At 35.3% G+C, this 20,314-nt stretch overlaps 1 long non-coding RNA gene across 1 annotated transcript; it reads left to right on the top strand.

Moving 5' to 3' along the window:
- On the top strand, window positions 1,393-10,563 carry LOC110393154. Its single transcript, XR_002434822.1, has 3 exons — window positions 1,393-1,442; window positions 9,664-9,711; window positions 10,298-10,563. It is a non-coding gene; the product is annotated as an uncharacterized LOC110393154 (long non-coding RNA).

The following is a 20,314-nucleotide window of genomic DNA, read 5'->3' as shown; positions in this document are numbered from 1 at the left end:
ACAAATCCACCAATATATTCAAGCTAGGTTAATTTACATGTCTGCTGTCGCGTTGTCTTCATGCCTCCTTTGTCCAATATGCATTTTTTTTTTTCACCTGAAACTTCAAAATTGATCAGCTAAGACTGAAATAGTAACCATTACATACACTTTGGTATTTGTTGCTTTTTCAGGGAGCAGAAGCACAGTTTTTTGGCTCAGATGCTCTTCATTTGAAGATGTCATAGAGAAAGGAAGCTAAAAATTCTGAGTAAATGTCAAAGTCCATACTACTAGACAACTTAAACAGATCTAGAGAAATGAAAAAAAAACATTGCAACTTCACTATGTTTTTAAATATTTATGTAAATATTTAAATTAAATCCCTGTGTTATATCGATTCATAATGTATTCTGAAATAGCTTTCTTACATCTCCTAAAACTTCCTAATCTTAAGACCTTCTTATATAAATGGAAGTGTTTTAATGAAAAATGGGCTAAGTGGAAGTCAGGAAAATCTGTATATTACTAGGACAAAAAGAAAAAGAAGATAAAAACACACCCACACAAAACTAATAAAAAAAATACAAAAACAAAGGAATGAACAAAAAAAAAAGAGAAGAATGCTTAAGAACTCTTCAAATACCAGGGAACATGACACAATTAAAATTAAATTAAGAGAGAAATTTAAAATGTTTTAAATTGAAAATATATAGGTATAAAACTATGTTAGATCGGTTCTAAAACAGATTAAAGATGTCTGTTACTTATAAACAACAAAAAAGTCCTCTAAAAACATGTATTGATCCTATGATAAATGAACTAACTAAGATGACAAAAATTGGTATGTCTCCCATAAGAATCAATTTGATAACACTGATAATGTAGCATCTGAATTAGTATTGATAATTACCAAGATTATGTGCATGGTACTTGAGTATTCTGTGAGTGTTTACAAATATGTTAGATAGTGAAAGTTATAAATCAAAATCTAACAGTAGAGATACTACTATGAATTCATTCACTAAAAGACTGGAGGTCATGTTTTAGATTTTACATGTTAACTGCCTATTAGTAGTAAATATATCTTTTTAAGTTACTAGAAAAAAAAAAAAAAAGATTATCTGCATGAACAAAGATCTACCAGAGAAGTTCAGGTTGGATATTAAGAAAAAGTTCTTCTCAGAAAGAGGAATCAAGCACTGGAACAAGGTGCCCATGGAGGTGGTAGAGCCACTGTCCCTGGAGGTGTTCAAGATAACTGTAGATGTGGCACTGAAGGAAGTGGGTTAGTGGGCATGGTGGTGATGGCTTGATGGTTGGACTAGATGATCCTAGAGGTCTTTTCCAACCTTAATGAATCTATGATTCTATGATTCAATAATGCAGCACACCCTTGGCCTGTATTCCAGGGGCTGAACTCCCATCCATTTTGCTCCTCCAAGTATTAAGTCTTCTCAAAGGTAACTGTCATACTGACAATATCCGTTTCCTAAGTAGATACAAAGATCTGATATGGGAACTGGGTTGTACTCCTTACTGCAAACATAGACAATATAACTGAACAGTAGATAGACTGGTCATGAAATTCTAGCTTGATCTGGAAGGTTTAAAGTAACGGGTCATCCTTACAATGGAAAGAAATGCTTATTCTCCAAGGGACAATACTTAATTTCCGTTTCTCTTCCATTAAACATCATGATGGTTCTTTCCTCTTGGATGGAAACTAAAGCACTGAACACTGCCCTTGTATGAGGAAGGCAGAAAGTTATTTACTGATATAAATAAATATAATATGGAAATTTGAGCAATGTTGACAGGGAATTAAGATTAGCAATGGCTAGATATCCTTAACTATTTGCTACACAGAGGGTAGAGTGTGCATAATGAATCTAAGATGCATTCTTAGTGGAGCTAGTTTACTTAAAAACAAAAAAACACTTACTGAGGATCAGTGTGCAAGGCATCACCATGTCCTGGGAGAATCTCTGTGCAAACATTAAGTAACCTCAAGAGGTGTCCCTACTCAAGGGGGGATTCTGATGTGCAGCCAGCTCCTTGCAAGAAAAGCTCTCAAAATGGTCCTTAGGCTGCTTGCTATTTAAGGGGTAAGGTGACTGGCATGTAGTCATACAATTTAGAATTGGATCTATTGACTGGATGTCTGTTATCAGTTCTTTGAGCGCCCAGTTCGAGACACTATGTTGTGTCATTAACTGCCTCCAATGAAACCTTGATTGTTATCAGTCCCAAAGACAAGGTCCTTTGCACCCTCGTTGTATGCATTAGGATTTGGGCATAACTACCGGCTTGGATGAGGGGGCAAGGAGCGCACTTCACACCTCTCCCTGGTTACTGATCCAGTAATGTCCTTTGCTCCTACTCCATATCTGTTTTTCTGACTTTAATACTCATTTGGTCCTTAAATTCAAGATTTCAAGTCCTAGAATAAAACAGTTTTTTCTCTCCCAGAGACAAGGTCGTATTTTTCATTTCATTCAAAATTGTGTGTGGAGAATTTTGAAACATACTTTTTTTTTTTTTTTTTTGAAAGTGATGGTGCAAATTCTGTCATGCAAGAAAAATAATTTTTCTTCTGATTTTATTGTTTGTGACTGAATAACGGCCTATAAGCTTGATCGGTTTTGAGGACAGCTGACACACAGATGTAGTGGTATAGTACGCAGAGGTCTGCAATTCTCAACAATCATTCCTGCGGTTTCAGGATTGAATGCTGACCTGAAACAGTGCTTTTTGTACATGAAAAAATAATAAAGATTTATATTTTTGTGGAATATTATTCCAAAATTTATAATTTCCTGCTGAAATTTACAAAATAATGTAATTCTATGGGAATGACCATTTCATGGAGTAAGAATTATTTCTTTAACTACAAATAAATCTCACTATTAAAATTCAGTATGAGGATTAGATTAGCTATGAAGAGCTAGGCTGCATTTTTATTTCCCTTCTGTTAAACAAAATATCTTTTCTGTATAATATATTGTTTGTGGGGCAGAAGACGACTTCCCTTCCCTATGAGTGGAACCTGTTGGAATATTACAGGTAATATTTCTGCCCATGTAGTTCTGCAATTCAATGGAAATTACATCTTATCTTCTCATTGCAGAGGAGATAGAGGATGGGAACCCTAACAAATCAGTTTTCTGACAAAGTAGAATGCAATGAGATTGGAATCTACAGAGAATTAATCTGTACTTCAAAACTGAACAGGTTTTAAAAGCATTAGATTTGAAAAACATTCATTAAGAAATATGCAGTGTCTAAACAAAACATATATTTGCAAATAAAAAAATTGCAAAAATAAATCTACTACTTCATTATTATAAAAAAGAATGGAGATTTTTTGTCTTAGCTGAATTTTCACCTAATGATCTCCTTGTGTTTTATGAAAGCAATCTGGAAAAGATTAATCCCTTGCAATATGTCAAGCAAGGGCTAGTTTATAGTTGCTTTGATTGTTTAAATTTTATAAATTAAGCCAACAGAAAAGTCATCATCTTTATAAAGTAAGCTGACAATTTCAGAAATATTAATAAAAATAAAAACATTTAGGATTCTCCCACCTTGGGGGATACAGAGTAGGATACTTTAGGGGAATATAAGTTTTAGTTTCTTGATACTTTACCAAATAATATGCATATTTTATTCTGATCAGTAGGCAATCCTATTCTCCTCAAAAGGTTTAGAAAAGAGCAGTTGTTATTAAGATTGTCAAGGCACAAGTTTTCTGAAGTTACCATTACTTAAATAACAGTACCTTGACTTGGAGATTGATTATACCAGGAATTTAGTTTTATTCTTTAGTTTTATTCTTTTCAAGTGTTGTTTTTTTTTTTTTTTTTTTCAGTGTGCTTGTGGAATCATTAACTGGTGGATCTTAGCTATCTGTATTTCATGCCCATGTGCTGTTTTGGCAGTGCTGAAAAAGTGAGAAAAGTTCTTATAGTTAAAAATAATGATACAGAATGCTTCGGGAGCATGCAATTTGCAAAATAATAGCCCCAGGATACAGGAACACAATGATGTTGGCAGCCTACACAGTACAGTACAATGTCTCTAATTAAGAAAACAAGTGAAGGATACAAGGTCAAGAGCAGAATAACCTTTCTCTTCCCAGTCTCCAGGCTCTGAGCCACAAGTTCCAGTCTGTCCTCTGCTAGATTCATATGGTTAAGGAGGATCCTGCCTCTGAAATCAGTGATTAATATCCCATAAATATGAGCATGCCTGTGATTTCATTGCCAATTTTGAGCTCTTCTCTGGGTCTGCATAATGCAATCAGGAGTAAGAAATACTCCTCTTTCGTGTTTAGCTGACTCAGAGCAAAGTCATATCTGTAACTACCAGGAAAGACATGGTGCAAGTAACAAAAAGGAGGAAAATTTATATATACTCTTGTTTCTTCAGAAAGCTTACAATCCTGTAATTCTCTACTATTTTAAACCATAATTAAACGACTCTGATTATACCAACAAACTAATTTGCTTGCAAGGTTTGCAAGCTTACACACATTCATTTTAACTTATCCTGAGTTGAGCCACAATTTAAGTGCTCCTAGAGTTAACCCAGTATTTATGTCTAGTTAAAGTGCAGTGTTATGCAGAGTTCAGCCAATGAAACCTTTTTGAAGATGTAGAGAAAATATTGCCAGTGCACCCAGTTTTCCTAAACATCTCATGCAACTGGTTCTACTTAACTTAAAATATAGCTTTATCTACTATTCCCTAGCAGGAATAGCATTACGTGCATTTAATTCTTGGAATTAATTGGCATTGTGTTAACAATGATGGGCTTTCAGCAGGTATAGGAAAGCCAAGTTATGATTTCTTGGAGTCACTCTGAGCAGTTTGGTTTGTTGATGTGATGAGAGTGAGTGCGAAGCTGATTTTCTTCATGAGGAAGCTATGGAATCCTCTCTCAAGTTTTGGAAGGAAATACCTTGCATTTTTAAGTTCCATTTGCATGTAGATACAGAGAAAACTAAAGATGGATATATAAAGTTTAAAATAAAATTCTGAAAAAGTCTGGAATTTTAGTTGGAAATTAGTTGTTTAAAAAGTTAGATAAGGCACATGAGATGCTGATGGAGTTTTCTGTACACATTTGACTTCCAGGATTGCCTTTAAAGAAAAAGAAGTTGAGTCCTGTGTAGTCCAGAAGTGTAGAGGAAGAGATGTTGTTTTTGCATAGCAGCAGAATGTTGTGAAACCAAAACAACATGCCCCAGGGCTCATGTTACAAGATAAATTTCTGCTTGCGGTTAGGCCCAAAGAATGTGTGCATTAACAATTGGATGATAAAAAGAAAAAGGGGGAACTGAGATGAAAAGAAAGGAAGGATAAGATGTCCTTGCATAACAAAATCTGAGAAGAAGGATTGGTTAAAAAACTTATCTTGTAGATATATGTCAGGAGATGCTAGCTTGGCAACTACTTCTAAATTCTGCTTGCTTGACATGACAGAGGGGGATGGACTTTGTCAAAGAAGACACAAAGATAACTCTAGGTGGTCAAAGCAATTAACTCTGAATCTAATTTACAAAATATTTATGAACAAAAGAAACAGAGGAGGGGTGCTTACTGGGTGGAGGGGGGGGGGGGGGGGGGGCAGTGAGTACATGATAGGCTGACTGAGAACAGTAAACCCCAAATACCTTAGCCAATGGGGAAACAGGGAAGGACTTACTTGCAATCAGGCATTAGGGAGTATAAACTGCTGTATCTTTCCAGCATGCTGGTGCCTGCATCCAGTAGGACACCCACTTTTGCAAAAGTGTAGAATAAATTGTGATTCATAGCAAATTCCAGCTGAGCCTGGATTGTTGGACACAAGCATTTCTCACAGTAATACCAGAGAAAAACTCTGTTAGATACTCATCTGTCAGATGAAAGATTCATAGAAAATAATGAGAATACATCCTCTGGTGATCAAGAAGTTACCCACATGGACAAAAATATCTTTATAAGTTCTTTCATGCGTAACAAAGACCTCAAATTGCTCTGAAGAAACAGCTACTATTTTCACAAAATGATTGAATGACATATATATTTATTTCTTATGTTCTCTCCCAACTTTCATGTAACAGATTGAGATAAAAGAATTCTTCAGTGTCTAGGTTACCAGAGTGTTCTTGGACCTTCTCTTAGCACAGTTTGTGTTATTTTCTCCCACATCCTTTGTCTGATTTAGAATCTGGTGCTGGACAGCCTGCTGGAGTTGACAAATGATCTGAAACATTGATAATATGGGAGAATACTTATACAGAAGTTATTTCTGATTCAGTCGATGTAAGCAATATCTTCCTCTGCTCATATGCCTAAGAAATGTAAAGCAAACTATTTTTTTCCTAGAAAAGACATTATAATAATAACCCAATTCTTGCTAAATTATATTTTTTACAAAGGCCCTTCTCAGTGACCCTTTGGCTGCTGAATATTACAGTTAAGTTGCTACATGCTGTTAAAAAATATTGTTCTATTTTGCCTTTAGCAATCATACAGTAAAATATCGTTCAGCATGAAAACGGAATGATATATTTAAGACAGTTAATAATTGGAAGATATGCTACTGTATCGCCTGTTATTAAAATGAGTAACATGAGAGGATTTGGAATACACATCCTTAATTATCTTTGTCTGTCTATTGAGGAAACAGAAAACCAATTAAAAAAAAAATTAGTAAATCAGTTTTTAGTTTACATTATTATACCCACTTTGTTTTCAAATTGATTTTGTAATGTACTTTTATCAATTATTTAAATGCAATTAACATACACTGCTGCAAATATTGAGAGGGTTATTATTATTATCATTGGATTATTTGCATGTATACCCTGAAAAATGGCTTTTCCATTTCATTGTGACTTCAAAATGAAAAAAAAAAAAGAGTTATTCCAAAACATCATGACTTCTATTCTCAGCCCAATATCAACTGTGTTGTCTTTGCATGTCATACCTCCTGTCCCTACGGCATCCTGGGATAAAGGGAAAGAAAATAAACAAATGAAATACATATATATATATTTTGAAAATAAGTGTTTTATCTTTAGAGAAAGTTCATTACACCCACTCAATTATCACAAATAACCTTGTTCAGTGACCTAGATAGAATTAAGCCATTTATGAAAAGTTTAAGAATAAAATTAAGAGGTCCTTATGTGTTCCCTAATCTAGTGATCAGATATAATCACATTATAAAATTCACTACAAGATTTAACCATGTTGCTAGACAAGAAATAGGAGTTTTGCTTCCAGGATGTGTATTGGAAAATAATTCCAGCAACTTTTACTACTAACTCATACTTTTAATTATTTCAAGGTAAAAAAAAAAAAAAAAGATATGAACTATCAGTGTGCACTGTATTTAAGCATGGAGCTAAACAACTTTCACAGATAGTGCCTGTAAGGATAAAAATAAAGCCTGACATAGCTTGTAGTCTTCTGATTTTGTATATGCCACATTTCATCTAAACAACGTACATATCTGATGATAAGCTTTCTTGAGACTCCAAATATCATGTGATTTAAAAGGAATATAGTGAATAGATTCAAGAAAATAATATTGCTGAAGTGTTTCTATGATAATGTTCTTTATCTGGAATATATAACTTAGTCAAAATGAGAACTTCCAGTAAGTAGAATCATTCTTTTTCCAGAAGTCTGTCTGTTTGCAGAACTGCTGCCGGATGCCTCAGCACTGGCTTTGCCCAGCCTCAACTCCAGAAATCAAACACTATCAGTCACTCCTTGAGAAGGAAGGACATCCTGCTCCTTCCAAAGATCTCAGCTTCACCACCCAGGTTGCTGTAAACAGAACAAAATTATGGGGAGTTTGCCTTGGCTGCTGGACCACTTCTTTTTTAACAAAAACTTTCATAGCTGTTTAAATATGACCAGACTAATCCCTACAGGAAATCAGAACTTGAAAGAAAAGAAGAAGAAGAAGAGGAAGAAGGAGAATTCCCTGGGAATCCTTACTATCTGTTCTGCTGAGACAGAAAGTTTTTGTCAAATTTTGCTTTTAAGGCATTGTTGCTGCTACTAAATCACTGAAATTGTGTGCAATGCTTGAGCTCCTGTCAGTTTGCCTGACTTTCAGGTGTAGATGAAATTAACTGCTGGCAGTTGCAGTGACTCAGATCTCTGTCTGATGGGCTGTCACGATCAACTTGGAAAGATTTGCATATTGTCTTGTTATGATTTCATGTCCTGATAGCATCTGGACTTCAATCATCATAGATTTCAAGCAACAGAAAGATAAGAGGAATATTTCAGCATAGCACTAAAAACAGCAACAACAACAACAACAAAATATTCCTTGTCCTTATAGAAAAACAAACCCACTTTCTCTGAAGGCTCTACCAAACTGTAATAGGACATGGCATGTTCATATAACATCAGTATATTTTCAGCATATATAGATCTACTTGCCATTTATTATCTCCTAACAGGGACATCAGCTGCAGGGGCTATTGCTTAATTATATTATCAAATTTTAGTAGCTGATTTCTTTGGCTTACAATGTAAGTTTTACAGAAATATATTTATTTTATTACTATTTGTCAATGGTTTACGGGCATTTGGCCCGGTTCCATGACAAATGGGACAGGGGACCCATGGGCCCATGCCCTGGGAAAAGGGGAAAAGGGTAAGGAGAAGGCACTGAGAGCAAAGAACAGCAGCAACAATCTGAGGAGAAACAAACTAATGTACTAAATAAGATATCAGAATGCAAAACAACACTCTATAATACAATATAATTACAATTTAAGCTGATAAATCCAATACAGAGAGAGAGAATGTCCCAAAATCAAGGTAGGCCTTGCTGTACTACCAACGATAAGATGGCTGGAGAGTGAGGTGCTGCCAGGACAAGAGACGGGCGGAAAAAGGGAAGAGGTCTCGTGATCTGCGAGTTTTTATCTTTTCCCTCTGGCTGGAAATGGTAACAGAGGAGCAAAGTACCTTGGGGAATGTAGTAGTCCTTCTCTTCTGAGAACCAGGTACATTCACTACATGATGTTATGATGTGGAATACCAATAACCAAAAATCATAAAACCATGACACTACTGAAAGGAAAACCTGAAGTAGTGGCTAAACCTTTTCTGCAAACACCTTTAAAATTCCTTTAAATTGATGTACCATTTAGGATTAAAGCATAATTCAAGGTATAACATTATTATAATTTCTTTTTCTCCACAGGAAACAATGACCAGGTAGTCAGTAAATCCCAAGTATTCAAACCATATTGCTGGAAGGGACTTCAAAAGGCCATTTTTCTTCCTCTTTGCCCTCAGGCGGGATCTCTGATATTACCAACAGATGTTTGCCTAATCCAGCCTTTAAAGACTCAAGTTAGGAAAATGTCCAAATTGCTGAATTAGAGAGATTACAAATTAGAGAAAATTTTCTCTAATATGTAACCTCAGACTTCTTTCTTGCAATGAAACATATTTAAAGGCACCTAAAAATTCTCTCAACACTTTCTCATTTTTTTCCATTATTTCCAACTTTGCTGGAGGAGGAATCAACCCACCATCATGTCAACATTTATAAGTAGGCAGATGTGTGTAACTTCTTGATTTTGTTTCCAAGTCCACTAAAAACGTAGGAATAAAAGGAAGCAAGGAATGTCTTCCCAGAGACTGTTTCTTTCCCCAGCTGCTCCCACCTTGTGCTATGGGCTGAAGACCATAAAGGATACAATGAGTAAGTAGATACCTCCTTTTTCAAGTTTACTGTTACTGTTTGCAGTCTGGATACAAATTTTAGATGGTAAGTGTGTATTGCTTAAGTTTCCAGAACTTTTTCTTTTTTTTCTTTTCTTTTTCTTTTTCTTTTTCTTTTTCTTTTTCTTTTTCTTTTTCTTTTTCTTTTTCTTTTTCTTTTTCTTTTTCTTTTTCTTTTTCNTTTTTCTTTTTCTTTTTCTTTTTCTTTTTCCTTTTCTTTTTCTTTTTCTTTTTCTTTTTCTTTTTCTTTTTCTTTTTCTTTTTCTTCTTCTTCTTCTTCTTCTTCTTCTTCTTTTTCTTTTTCTTTTTCTTCTTCTTCTTCTTTTTCTTTTTCTTCTCCTTTTTCTTCTTCTTCTTCTTCTTCTTCTTCTTCTTCTTCTTTTTCTTTTTCTTTTTCTTCTTCTTCTTCTTTTTCTTTTTCTTTTTCTTTTTCGTCTTCTTTTTCTTCTTCTTTTCCTTTTTTCCTTCTGAAATAATTACTTCAATGTTTCAGAATTAAATTCTTTCTGATGACAGACGTCAATATTGTAAGTAGCAAAATATCACTCTGTTCTTATTTTCTTTAGGAAATCTTAGAAAATTCATCTGAAAGCAAGTTGCAAAACTGAATTCAGTTTCCCATCTTGGAAAAGGGATCAGCTGTTTCTATGTCTTTTCTGACAGACATTTCTACTTTATTTTTGAAAGCTCTCACAGACGAGAGTCCACCGCCCCCCTGTGAGCAGGCTGCTCCCATACGTGGGATTGTTCTATCTAACCTAAATCCCCTTTGCTGCAATTTAAGCCAATTTAAATGTGATGAGATGGTATGTTTGCCATTAGTAATAAATATATGTCCTTTATACTAGAAAACTCCTCAGGCTTGTGATATGACGGGGTCAAATAAAATACCAACACTTTTTGGTTTGTCAATGTATATATATTGACATTAATAAAGAATTGCATTATTTAAAAAGGGGAGATGTTAGAAATAATTTTATTTACTCAGAGGATGATGAGGCTCTGGAGCAGGTTGCCCAAAGAAGTTATGAATGCTGCATCCCTGGGGGTGCTCAAGGTCAGTCTTGATGCAGCCCTGGGCAGCCTGACCTGGTGGGTGGTAGTCCTGACCATGGCAGGGAGTTGGAACTGGGCGGTCTTTAAATCCCCTCCAACACAAGCCATTCTATGATTCTAAGTTTTTATGATTCTGTGATTCTACAAGCAACAGTTACTTGGGAAGTGAAATTATATTACTTTGAAATTTTTCTCCTCCTTCTTTGCACTCATCTTTTAATTGTTGATCATAACGTCCTATGGTATGGGATATCCCTTTGGTCAGTTGGAGTCATCTGTCCTGGGTATGTCCTCTTTCTGTCGCTTCAAGTAGATGCTTTAGTTGCTATAAAATCTCATATTTGTGTTTGTAATTTTTTACCAAGTTTGGGTACTTTCACTTCCTACTACAACCTATGCTCAAAGGTTTGCCTTCTCCCTTCATATCATGCTGCCCTTACAATTCCTCTGCCCTTTTATTGTGGAGAATTTGCACTCCATTAGGAAAGGATCTAACTATAGATTCTTGGGTTTCTGCAGCAGCTCCAATTCTTATCCTTCAGAAATGATTTCCTGGCTGGTGATGACTCATAAAATAGAACCCCTGTGGGTTCAATGCCAAAATAATTAAATACATTAAGAAACATATCAGATAGAAAGAATTAATGTCAATTTCTCAACCTGTTTTTCACCTGTCCCAGTGTTCTCCTTAACATAGAACATGTTGTTGAGTGCCAGTTTGTTTTAGCATCAGTGTTTATGATCTATACAATGAAAAAAGTTAGCAGCACCATGAGGCATTGACTACAAAAAACTTATTAATTTCAGAGATTCTGCAGAGCCCTCTTTGACTACAGAAAACTTACTTATTAATTTCAGCGATTCTGCAGAGCCCTCTTAAAGGACCGACAAGAAGGTTAGAGGATATAAACAAAAAAACTAATGGTAATTTCTTTATCCTACAGTTTCTAGATTTATCACTTGGGACAAATTATAGCATTTGATAAATTATAAACTTTACAGTGTTATAGCAGGGTGGGTGATGTGAGCACTGCAGAGTATTGGGAGAGTAGGACAGGCCCAAAATGAACATGTACATGTTATAATGGGCAAAACCAAAGGAAGAGCAAGAGGATCTCTTGGACCCACAGTCAGCAAAAATGTGGTTACGTCAAAATTTCTATTGACAACTTAGGATAGAGTGGCTTTATTATCTCATTGTTATGCTCCAGTGATTACACATTTTTATAGATATTGCCGGAAGAGATTTTTTGAGTGCTTCCTGACCCGTGTCAGGGCAATGAAGTCAGCCCAAATCACCTCACAGGGGAGTTCAAGCTGAAAGAGTGGAGTTTGCAGACTGGAAGAATGACCTGCTCTGAAGGCCAACAGAGGCCTAGCTAACATCTTCAGCTACTCCACCTAGATTCACTACAGGTGAGCTGGCCACTCTTTCACTGCTAATCTTGCAGTTCAATGTCAGAAATCAGTGGCCATAGTAAACAAGGTAGTTTGCTCAATGTGTTCCTCTGCAGACTATTTTATAGTAGGATTGTCTGTGTATTTTTCATTGCTAGAGTGCCTGAAAAGCCTCAATATATTGTCAGAATTTTAAAGAAGTTCCTGAACATTTTCATGAAAATCTAACTCCCTCCTCCTCCTTCCCAAATAGTAAATATTAATTTAAGTATCTTAAGGTAGTAAGCATCTTAAGTTGCTTTGAAAAATAATTGGACCAAGGACAAGAAAAAAGAAGAAAAAAAGACCATCCACCCTTTTGAAACATCATACACTACATTATAATCTTGAATAGGTTTTAATATATTTGCTTATGTCATTTCTGGAAGGCTTGCTTTTATTTTCAAATGTTTTACATAGGCCATCAGTAACTGCTATACATTGCAAATGACTTTTATTTTGGATAAGAAAAGTTTGACAATAATGTTCTTTTTAATTGTACTGCTGCAGTATGATATCATGCCACGTATTTTGGTTTTTCAAATCAGTATTTACCTTCTGTTATATTTGCATATATACCTTTTGTGGTAAATGCTAATTAGAAATGTCAGAGTTCTTTTTCAATTTAATTAGCATAATTGCACACATAAAAGAGTGGAAATCTCTTTTAATTTAAATAACATTTATTAAGACTGCCCAGAATATCATTGTAGTTGGGGTTTCCTAGGAAACCTTAAGTACATCGACTGTCAACTTACAGAACAGCTTGACATCAGAAAATGCCTGTAAGCTTTCAACGCTGGAGAAGGACTGCCATCCGACACTTTGATTTGTTTCATTTACTCCTCAAATCTTTTTCAGATTTTTTTTTCTTTAATTGTTTCTTTTTCATTCCTTCTTACTCTGTGCTTTTTTAAGTACTGAATGTCTTGTTTGGGAAATGTGGGCCCTGATCCTTCCATGGGTTGACAGCAGAGATGATGCAAGCGTGGTTGCAACTGCTGGGCAGATTTTCGATTCTACCAAGTAGATCTGCCAGTGGAGATTGCTCTCATACCCCCCCCCCCCAAAAAAAAAAAAAAAAAAAAGTAAGCTCTAAATAAAGCAGTTGGTACTGCTGTTTTCTGGCATGTGTGTGAGACAAGTGAAAAATGTACAAGCAATCTTTTGAGCAATGACGTATGAGATAGGCTGTGAAAATCTGCTAAAGGCAAATACATGAGACAACCCTTTTATTTAGTAACATGCATTCTGCAGACTCCTAAATGTCCCATGTTATTTTGAGTAAACCATTTCTGTTCTGTCACATTTCCTCACATGTGGTGTTCAGAAAGAAATTCACAGGAACATACAAGAGGAGATTGGTCGAGGTACCCATGGAGAGCCCACAGAAACTCATTTCCCACATACTTCCTGACTAGAAATTCAGTTCCACTGTAAAACACTAAAAGGCACAGCTGAACTATCAGCTGATTTCTGTAGCATTTCTGATATCTGCACAGGCAGTTCTAATGACCACAAGGTCCAGAAAGTATCCTTCAAAAAAAATAAAAATAAAAATAAAGCAACCTTCCAAAATTCTCTAAAGGAGTATTTTTCACATATGTTTTAAACTCCTTCACAAAAGCACATGTAATCTCCATTGAACCCAAAGAGAATAAAATACATAAATACATCAGGACATTTATGAATGAGAGACAAGTACAGGCAAATGATGGAAATAACATAAGGATTTAACAATGATAAAAACATAGTGCTCTTTTTAGAGTAAAAATGACTTTAGAGGGGACAGTTTATTACTGAATGGACAAAGACTCATAAATAGAACCAAATAAATTTTACAGAGTTTCAATTAGAATTTTTAAAACTGAATTCAATTTCCATACTCTAAGCTTTAAAGAAAATTACTGGAGCACCTTGAAATTGTTATCAAAGTGGATTTTTAACTCTGATAACAAAATAAATAGGTGTTGTGATAAGCTTTTTACACAAAATGTGAAAAACAAGTTAAATATATTTTACTTATTTTTAAGGAAAGAGTTATTCTCTGTAAATACTTGATTTGAAAAAGCACACTTTTTTTTTTTAAGCAAAATGTCTGCTTAGAGAGTAAGAATATATGATGGTTGTAACAGAACATCTGTAAGCATTCGACAAAAGTAGGTCTGCTGCAGCTAGGACCATTGAGTACCACTAGAATCCCACAGAACACAACTCTTGGAACAATGGGTTATAATGCTACTCAGAGATGTCTTTTAGCCTGATGCATGCAGCAAGTCACAGTTCCTCTTTCCTCCACTGCTCCATTTGTTACATGATAATGTCCTTTAGATGTATATTTACATATGCTTATGCAAGCTGATATTATTTAATTCATGCTTCTGTACAAATTGTAATAAAAAATTATCTCTTTAGAAAATGTGTTGTGTGGAGCAACCTTATTAGATGAGTTTAATAACTGTCTGTTTTTTCCTTAAGTCAATGAATTACTTCCTTAAATGGCAGCAAATTCTAAAATAAATGAATTTGAAAAGACAGCCTATTCCTTAGTATTAGAGCTGAGGTAGCTGCTGAGCTTTGTGCAAGACATACTACCAGGAATAACCCACAGGCTATGCAATCACTGTGACATGGATCTCTTTTCTTCACCATTTGTAACTTAAATGTGCAGATGGAAGACATTTTTGAATGCAGTAGAAATGAATGACTGACCAAAGAATGTTTGAACTTTAACATTTGTTTTCAAGAGCACTTTAGCCAATTTGTAAAATACACATATAAAAGTTCACATTCCATAGTCTTCTTCCATGATGTTATAATATAAGGAAATACCCTTTAATGGAAATACATCTGAAGGGAAGTCGATTTACTTTTATTTGTTGTTTTATTTGAGAAGGCTAGAGTGAAGGTTCCTAATGGCATGAAAATCTTTGAAAAGAAATTCAGCCCTAGGCTAAATCTGGATTAGAGATCCTTAGGGCCTTATTTAATTTCAGCAAAATTGCATGGAGCTATGTAGCTGTTAGAACAAGCCTTTGGCTTGTAAGTGGGGCTTGGAAATGTTGTATGACTCAGTTCTCCTTGTGCATCCATAACTGTTCTGTGGGCTATGCAAGTCATTTCCAGATCCTTCTGGTGTGGTGCTTGTCAAGATCAGATTACCATTTTATGTAGCCAACTGAAACAGAGTTTGCAGCCTTGGAAAAAAACTCAAGAATGTGAAAGGTGATACAGAAACTCTCTGAACACCGTGCGCTGCAGAATAGATTAAATCTTGAGAACTCCTGGACTGGTAAAATGAGTTTGTAATGTAGTTTATTTTTTTCCATTTTCCACCTCAGTTACACATTTCAGACATGTTTTTCCAGGCTGTAATGTCTGGCTAAGTAGTTCACTTGTCTTGCTCCCACACTCTGCTTGTTATCAGTGATGTTATTTCCCTGTTCATGCAGTTCAGAAATTATTTCTGTTCTTGCATTAGCAACTTCACTTTCAAGTGAGTAGAAAAAAATGCTAGTGATATGCTGAAAACTGATATATCTGGATTGAGGGAAATGGTTAAACACCAGGATTCTGCCTCATGCGATGTAGGGTGAGGTTCAGTTATACAGGGAACACAACTCATTAGACAGGCGATATTCTTGGCAATGAGAGGAACCAGTGAAAAATGTTAAGCACTTGCACTGTCTGGGAGGCAGTCAGTGCAGTCTTTCAACATCCAGTATAATTATCATTTCAAAATATCCAGGAGAGAATTTGCTGCAAAGTATCATAATTGATTTCATTTTAATTCCCTGATTCACGCATAGCACAGAGCACCTTCATCTAGACAGATTCAAATGGACTTGCACATCCACTCTAAAAGTGTTTGGCTTTGCCTGATGAGAAGTCTTTCTCTTAAGAAGTGGATATCAAAGTACGTCAATTCCAATAAGTATTCTACTTAATCCACCCCAAGTCTGTAGTCACCCACGAAAAAGAAAGCAGAGGTGGTCCATGTCCCATGGCTTTCAGTGTTCAAGAGGGTTTTGGACAATGCTCTCATTAATACACTTTAGGTTTTTGAAAGTCCTGAAGAGATTAGGTAGCAGGACCAAATGGTCTTTGAAACCATGCTATTCTATTCTGTGCTATGCTATGCTATGATATTCTATACTAATCTACTCCACTCTAATTCTTTTTATGCATTTCAATTTTTATTTGTTGCTTACCTTAAATCTAACTATCATCTTCTTGCTATTCTATGGATGCAACCTCTGCCATTTTGTCAATATCAACTTCAAAACTTCACTGGCTTTGAATTTACTTTAAAATCCTACTTTAAAATTAATACTTCTCAGGGAAAAAGGAAAGGATTCGAGTCTTTCAGCATTAACCAAAATAGGAAGTGATATCTGTAACGAGAGTATAAGCTATTCTATGTCAATTCAAGCTAATGAAGTTTTCTCAGTGAATAGCCACAGAGTCTTTTATGGCAGGAAAGAGACCAGTAGTTCCACTGCTGAAGTCTCTAGTATAAAAATGCTCTTTCTTTAACAACCTAAATTCAGACCTAATTTAAGTGATCAGTCTGAGTTAATGATCACAAGATCCGAATGTGTTTTCATAACTTACTGACAACTAAGTGACTATCACTTCCTAAAAACTTCAAGATTTAGTGTATAAAATAGAAGTCACAATACCTTCTTCTCTCTGTGCATGCTTTGGTAAGGAAGTATGAGTACTGACTGCTAAATGGAGTGAACAAAACTTTGAATCTTATAGTTCTGAACTTAGGAAACATCAATATCCATAAAGTATCTGAAGCTTGGCTAGAAGAAATACACTTCTAATTAAGATATTTGGATTTGAGGGCATGGTCTTATCTTCTCAATTTAATAACGAGGCACAAAAATGTAATGTAAATGAGAATCAGGACTTCTTCATTTTCATCAATTTGCCTTTCAGCTTAACTAAAAATATCAGTGCGAAAAAAAGAGAGAGGGGAAGAGGAAGGAAAGGTCCTCTGCATTGTTTCCAGTTCCTAGCTTAGTTACTTCAGTATAAACTAACAGATCTCTAGAAGCCTGTAGAGACAGGCCTGCTTTATAGTAGCCTGGGAGAAGAACAAGGCACCAGTCTGCCTAAGGATGCACATTGGCTGCAGTAAGACTGTAGGACTTGTAAGAATTGTAGAAGACTGAATATCATTAGCTTCCCCTCATTTATTTCACTGCTAGCCCTGTAGCATTTGCACTAAAGTGGCATACATGAAAATATAAACAGCCTGCTTCTCATATATCCTGTATTTCTCCATGACACTATTAGGTAAAAGATGAAGACATAGATTTCCTCAGTAAGAGGTAAGCTGTCATCCATATTTTTCTGCAGAAAAGAAAAAATTTGTTTGCCTACATATTAAAATGAATATACTTATTTTAAGGTTGGAAGCACAGGTGGCTTATGAAAAGAGAAAATAGAAATTGCATTATGGCACTCTTACACAAGCATTTAAGTAGTAATTATCCTAACATTTCCAATGGGCTTATGGAACTCATCGTTCTCTCACCCACAGTACATGTACTCTCTTTAACCTTTGTATTCTCTCATGTATGTCTTCTCACTAAGACGGCCACAAGGTTATTATCAATATTCAGTTGGCCTGTAGAGAGACTTTAGAAAATAGTACTTTCTATTGCTCTACTGTATCCTAGATTGATTTATTCCCATTCCTTTTGTGTGTAGCTCAAAAGTGTTTTTTTTTTTTAACATTACAATATGAACTGTTATTGAGTAACTGAAATTGAGGCTGAAACTTTACTTACAGCCCTGAGTGCTGCCCAGAAGGAGCACTAGTACCACACAGCTACATATATTCAATCAGCAGAGAGCAAATCCTCCTTTCTTAGCAATAAAAAAAGCAAGCACTAGTTGTAAAGATGGCAATAATGAACATATCAAGAGGAATTTTGATTGCCTGGTTTTAAAAAAACAAAGCTGGCTTTTCAACTGTCTTACAGCTTGCACTGTTGTATATATTGTGCAACAAGAGATTGGATTGTATTTTCCTTCCACTGGGTAACATGATAGGGCAATGTTTCACAGCACAGTTTTTTTCATCGTGTTAATGATGGAAAGGTGCAGTGCAACAGGGAAGACAAATCCCACTTGTGTGGCATCACTTCGAAATCCAAATGGAGAAACTGGTCTCCCCAGGGTTCTGTGTGGGGAATCCAGGCAGAAAACAGAGATAGGGAAGTATGCTACATGGAACACATTTCTAGCTTTCTCAGACTATTTTATAATACTCACACTAAATTTATTATATACCTATACAATTGTATGTAATCCATGTATCAATAACAAAATTTAATATATTTTTAATCTTTATCCTCATTCTTAAAATTACATTTGAATAACTAGTCAGTTTTACAGAATACAATTTCTATTAACCATTCATTTTAATTGAAAACGAGTGCTGGTATTCTGATTCCCTCTTTATAAACACTAGCTAATAATTTGCCCTCTAGCTCTCAAACACCTATCTCTTCTATCTCTACTTATTGCTATTTCTCGAGATGTCCTCAGACAAATACTATTGTTATACAAGACCATTTCCTGCAATCAATCATAGCACTTTTCATGAACTTGGCTATTTATCAGGTACCAAACAAATGGTTCAGAGCAGGTAAAAAGCTGTTTCTGAGATCATGATAGATAATGCAACGCAAGATTAAAAAAAAAATTAGCTTTATTTCCTCTGATTATGTACATTATAACTAAGCCAAAAACAGTGCCCTAAGAAAGAAAGTTAGAATAAATAATGCAGAGGCCTCAGCTAAGTGCTCTTTAAACACCTCAGCAGTGACTGTTAAGTTGCATCCTTTCTTTAAGGAGGTTTCTCTAAAGGAGTCTGGTCACCTTCTCTGTCATTTTGCCTTTTACATACATCGCCACTGATAGAGCATTTGTAAAGACTAAAAGAAAAGGCTGAGTGGTATTTCTGAAAAGCATGTAATTAGCTGCACATTAGTGAGCTTTCAGATATCAGCTGGAGCCACCCTTCTCTTTGTAAGTATTCCACAGAAGTCGTAAGTATCAGCTGCCTTTGTTGTAGCTATAATTACCACACTTCTGTGTTTTAACTGGAAGTTTGCCATATGTTTGTGGTGACACATGGCAAGGTTTGATTCAGCACAATTTAAATACACACCCACAGAGAAAAAGTTAAGGCCAGAAGCAACAACCATGCAGAGGTCATTGTCTTGTTGTATGTTTAAATTAGCCTGAAAAACTGCAGAGTATACTGGCTACGGTAGGCTCTTGTATTCTCTCACATCCTGAAATATCTGAGGGGAAAGGTACTATGAATGTATTGGGAGAATGTTGCAACTAAGATAATTGCAGAAGAATAAAATTTTCAACAGTTGTTCTATACTAATTACATACAGTTGTGTACTAGCAGTGGTAGTTGTATATATAATCTGTTGTTTTAATTTGTTCTTTTTTTTAATATTTTTTTAATATGGGGACAGTTGAAATGTCTCTGGGTGAAAATGTCTCTGTGTAATTTCTACTTCATATTTTTATGTCAATGTTGAATCTTGGATCAGTTTTTCAAGAAAATCAATATGAATTTGATGCGAAAACTTTGGAGTGAATTGGCCAATTTATGGGCTGGAATCAAAGGAATATATTATGATAGCTGGTTATATTTGGCACCTCAACTACATTCTGCTATGGAATGCTGGAACATTCATGGACTGTAGATCTGGAAAAGCTCAAGACAAGAAATAAAGGTTTGGCAACCAAGAAAATTCTCTCTTGTGGGTTCTTTAATAAGTAAGAGCCTTCTACGTTGTCCATAAAATGAACACAGAACAGTACATTTAATGATAAAGCCATGGAATCCACTGAATAAGAATGTATTTGCTCGGCAACGTGATTGATATATGCCATTATGTGGCTTGCATCCTACTACCACCACGACAAATGTTTTCTTGTTGTGCTAGTAGAGAAGGATTTTTCAGTGATCCATAATGACTAGCAATATTTAAAAAATAGATTTAGGAAGACAATCATTTAACATGCCCACATATAGAACATAATAC

This window comes from Numida meleagris, chromosome 2 (assembly GCF_002078875.1).
Source record: "Numida meleagris isolate 19003 breed g44 Domestic line chromosome 2, NumMel1.0, whole genome shotgun sequence".
NCBI classification, from domain to species: domain Eukaryota; kingdom Metazoa; phylum Chordata; class Aves; order Galliformes; family Numididae; genus Numida; species Numida meleagris.
This window is presented reverse-complemented; position numbering and strand designations above follow the sequence as displayed.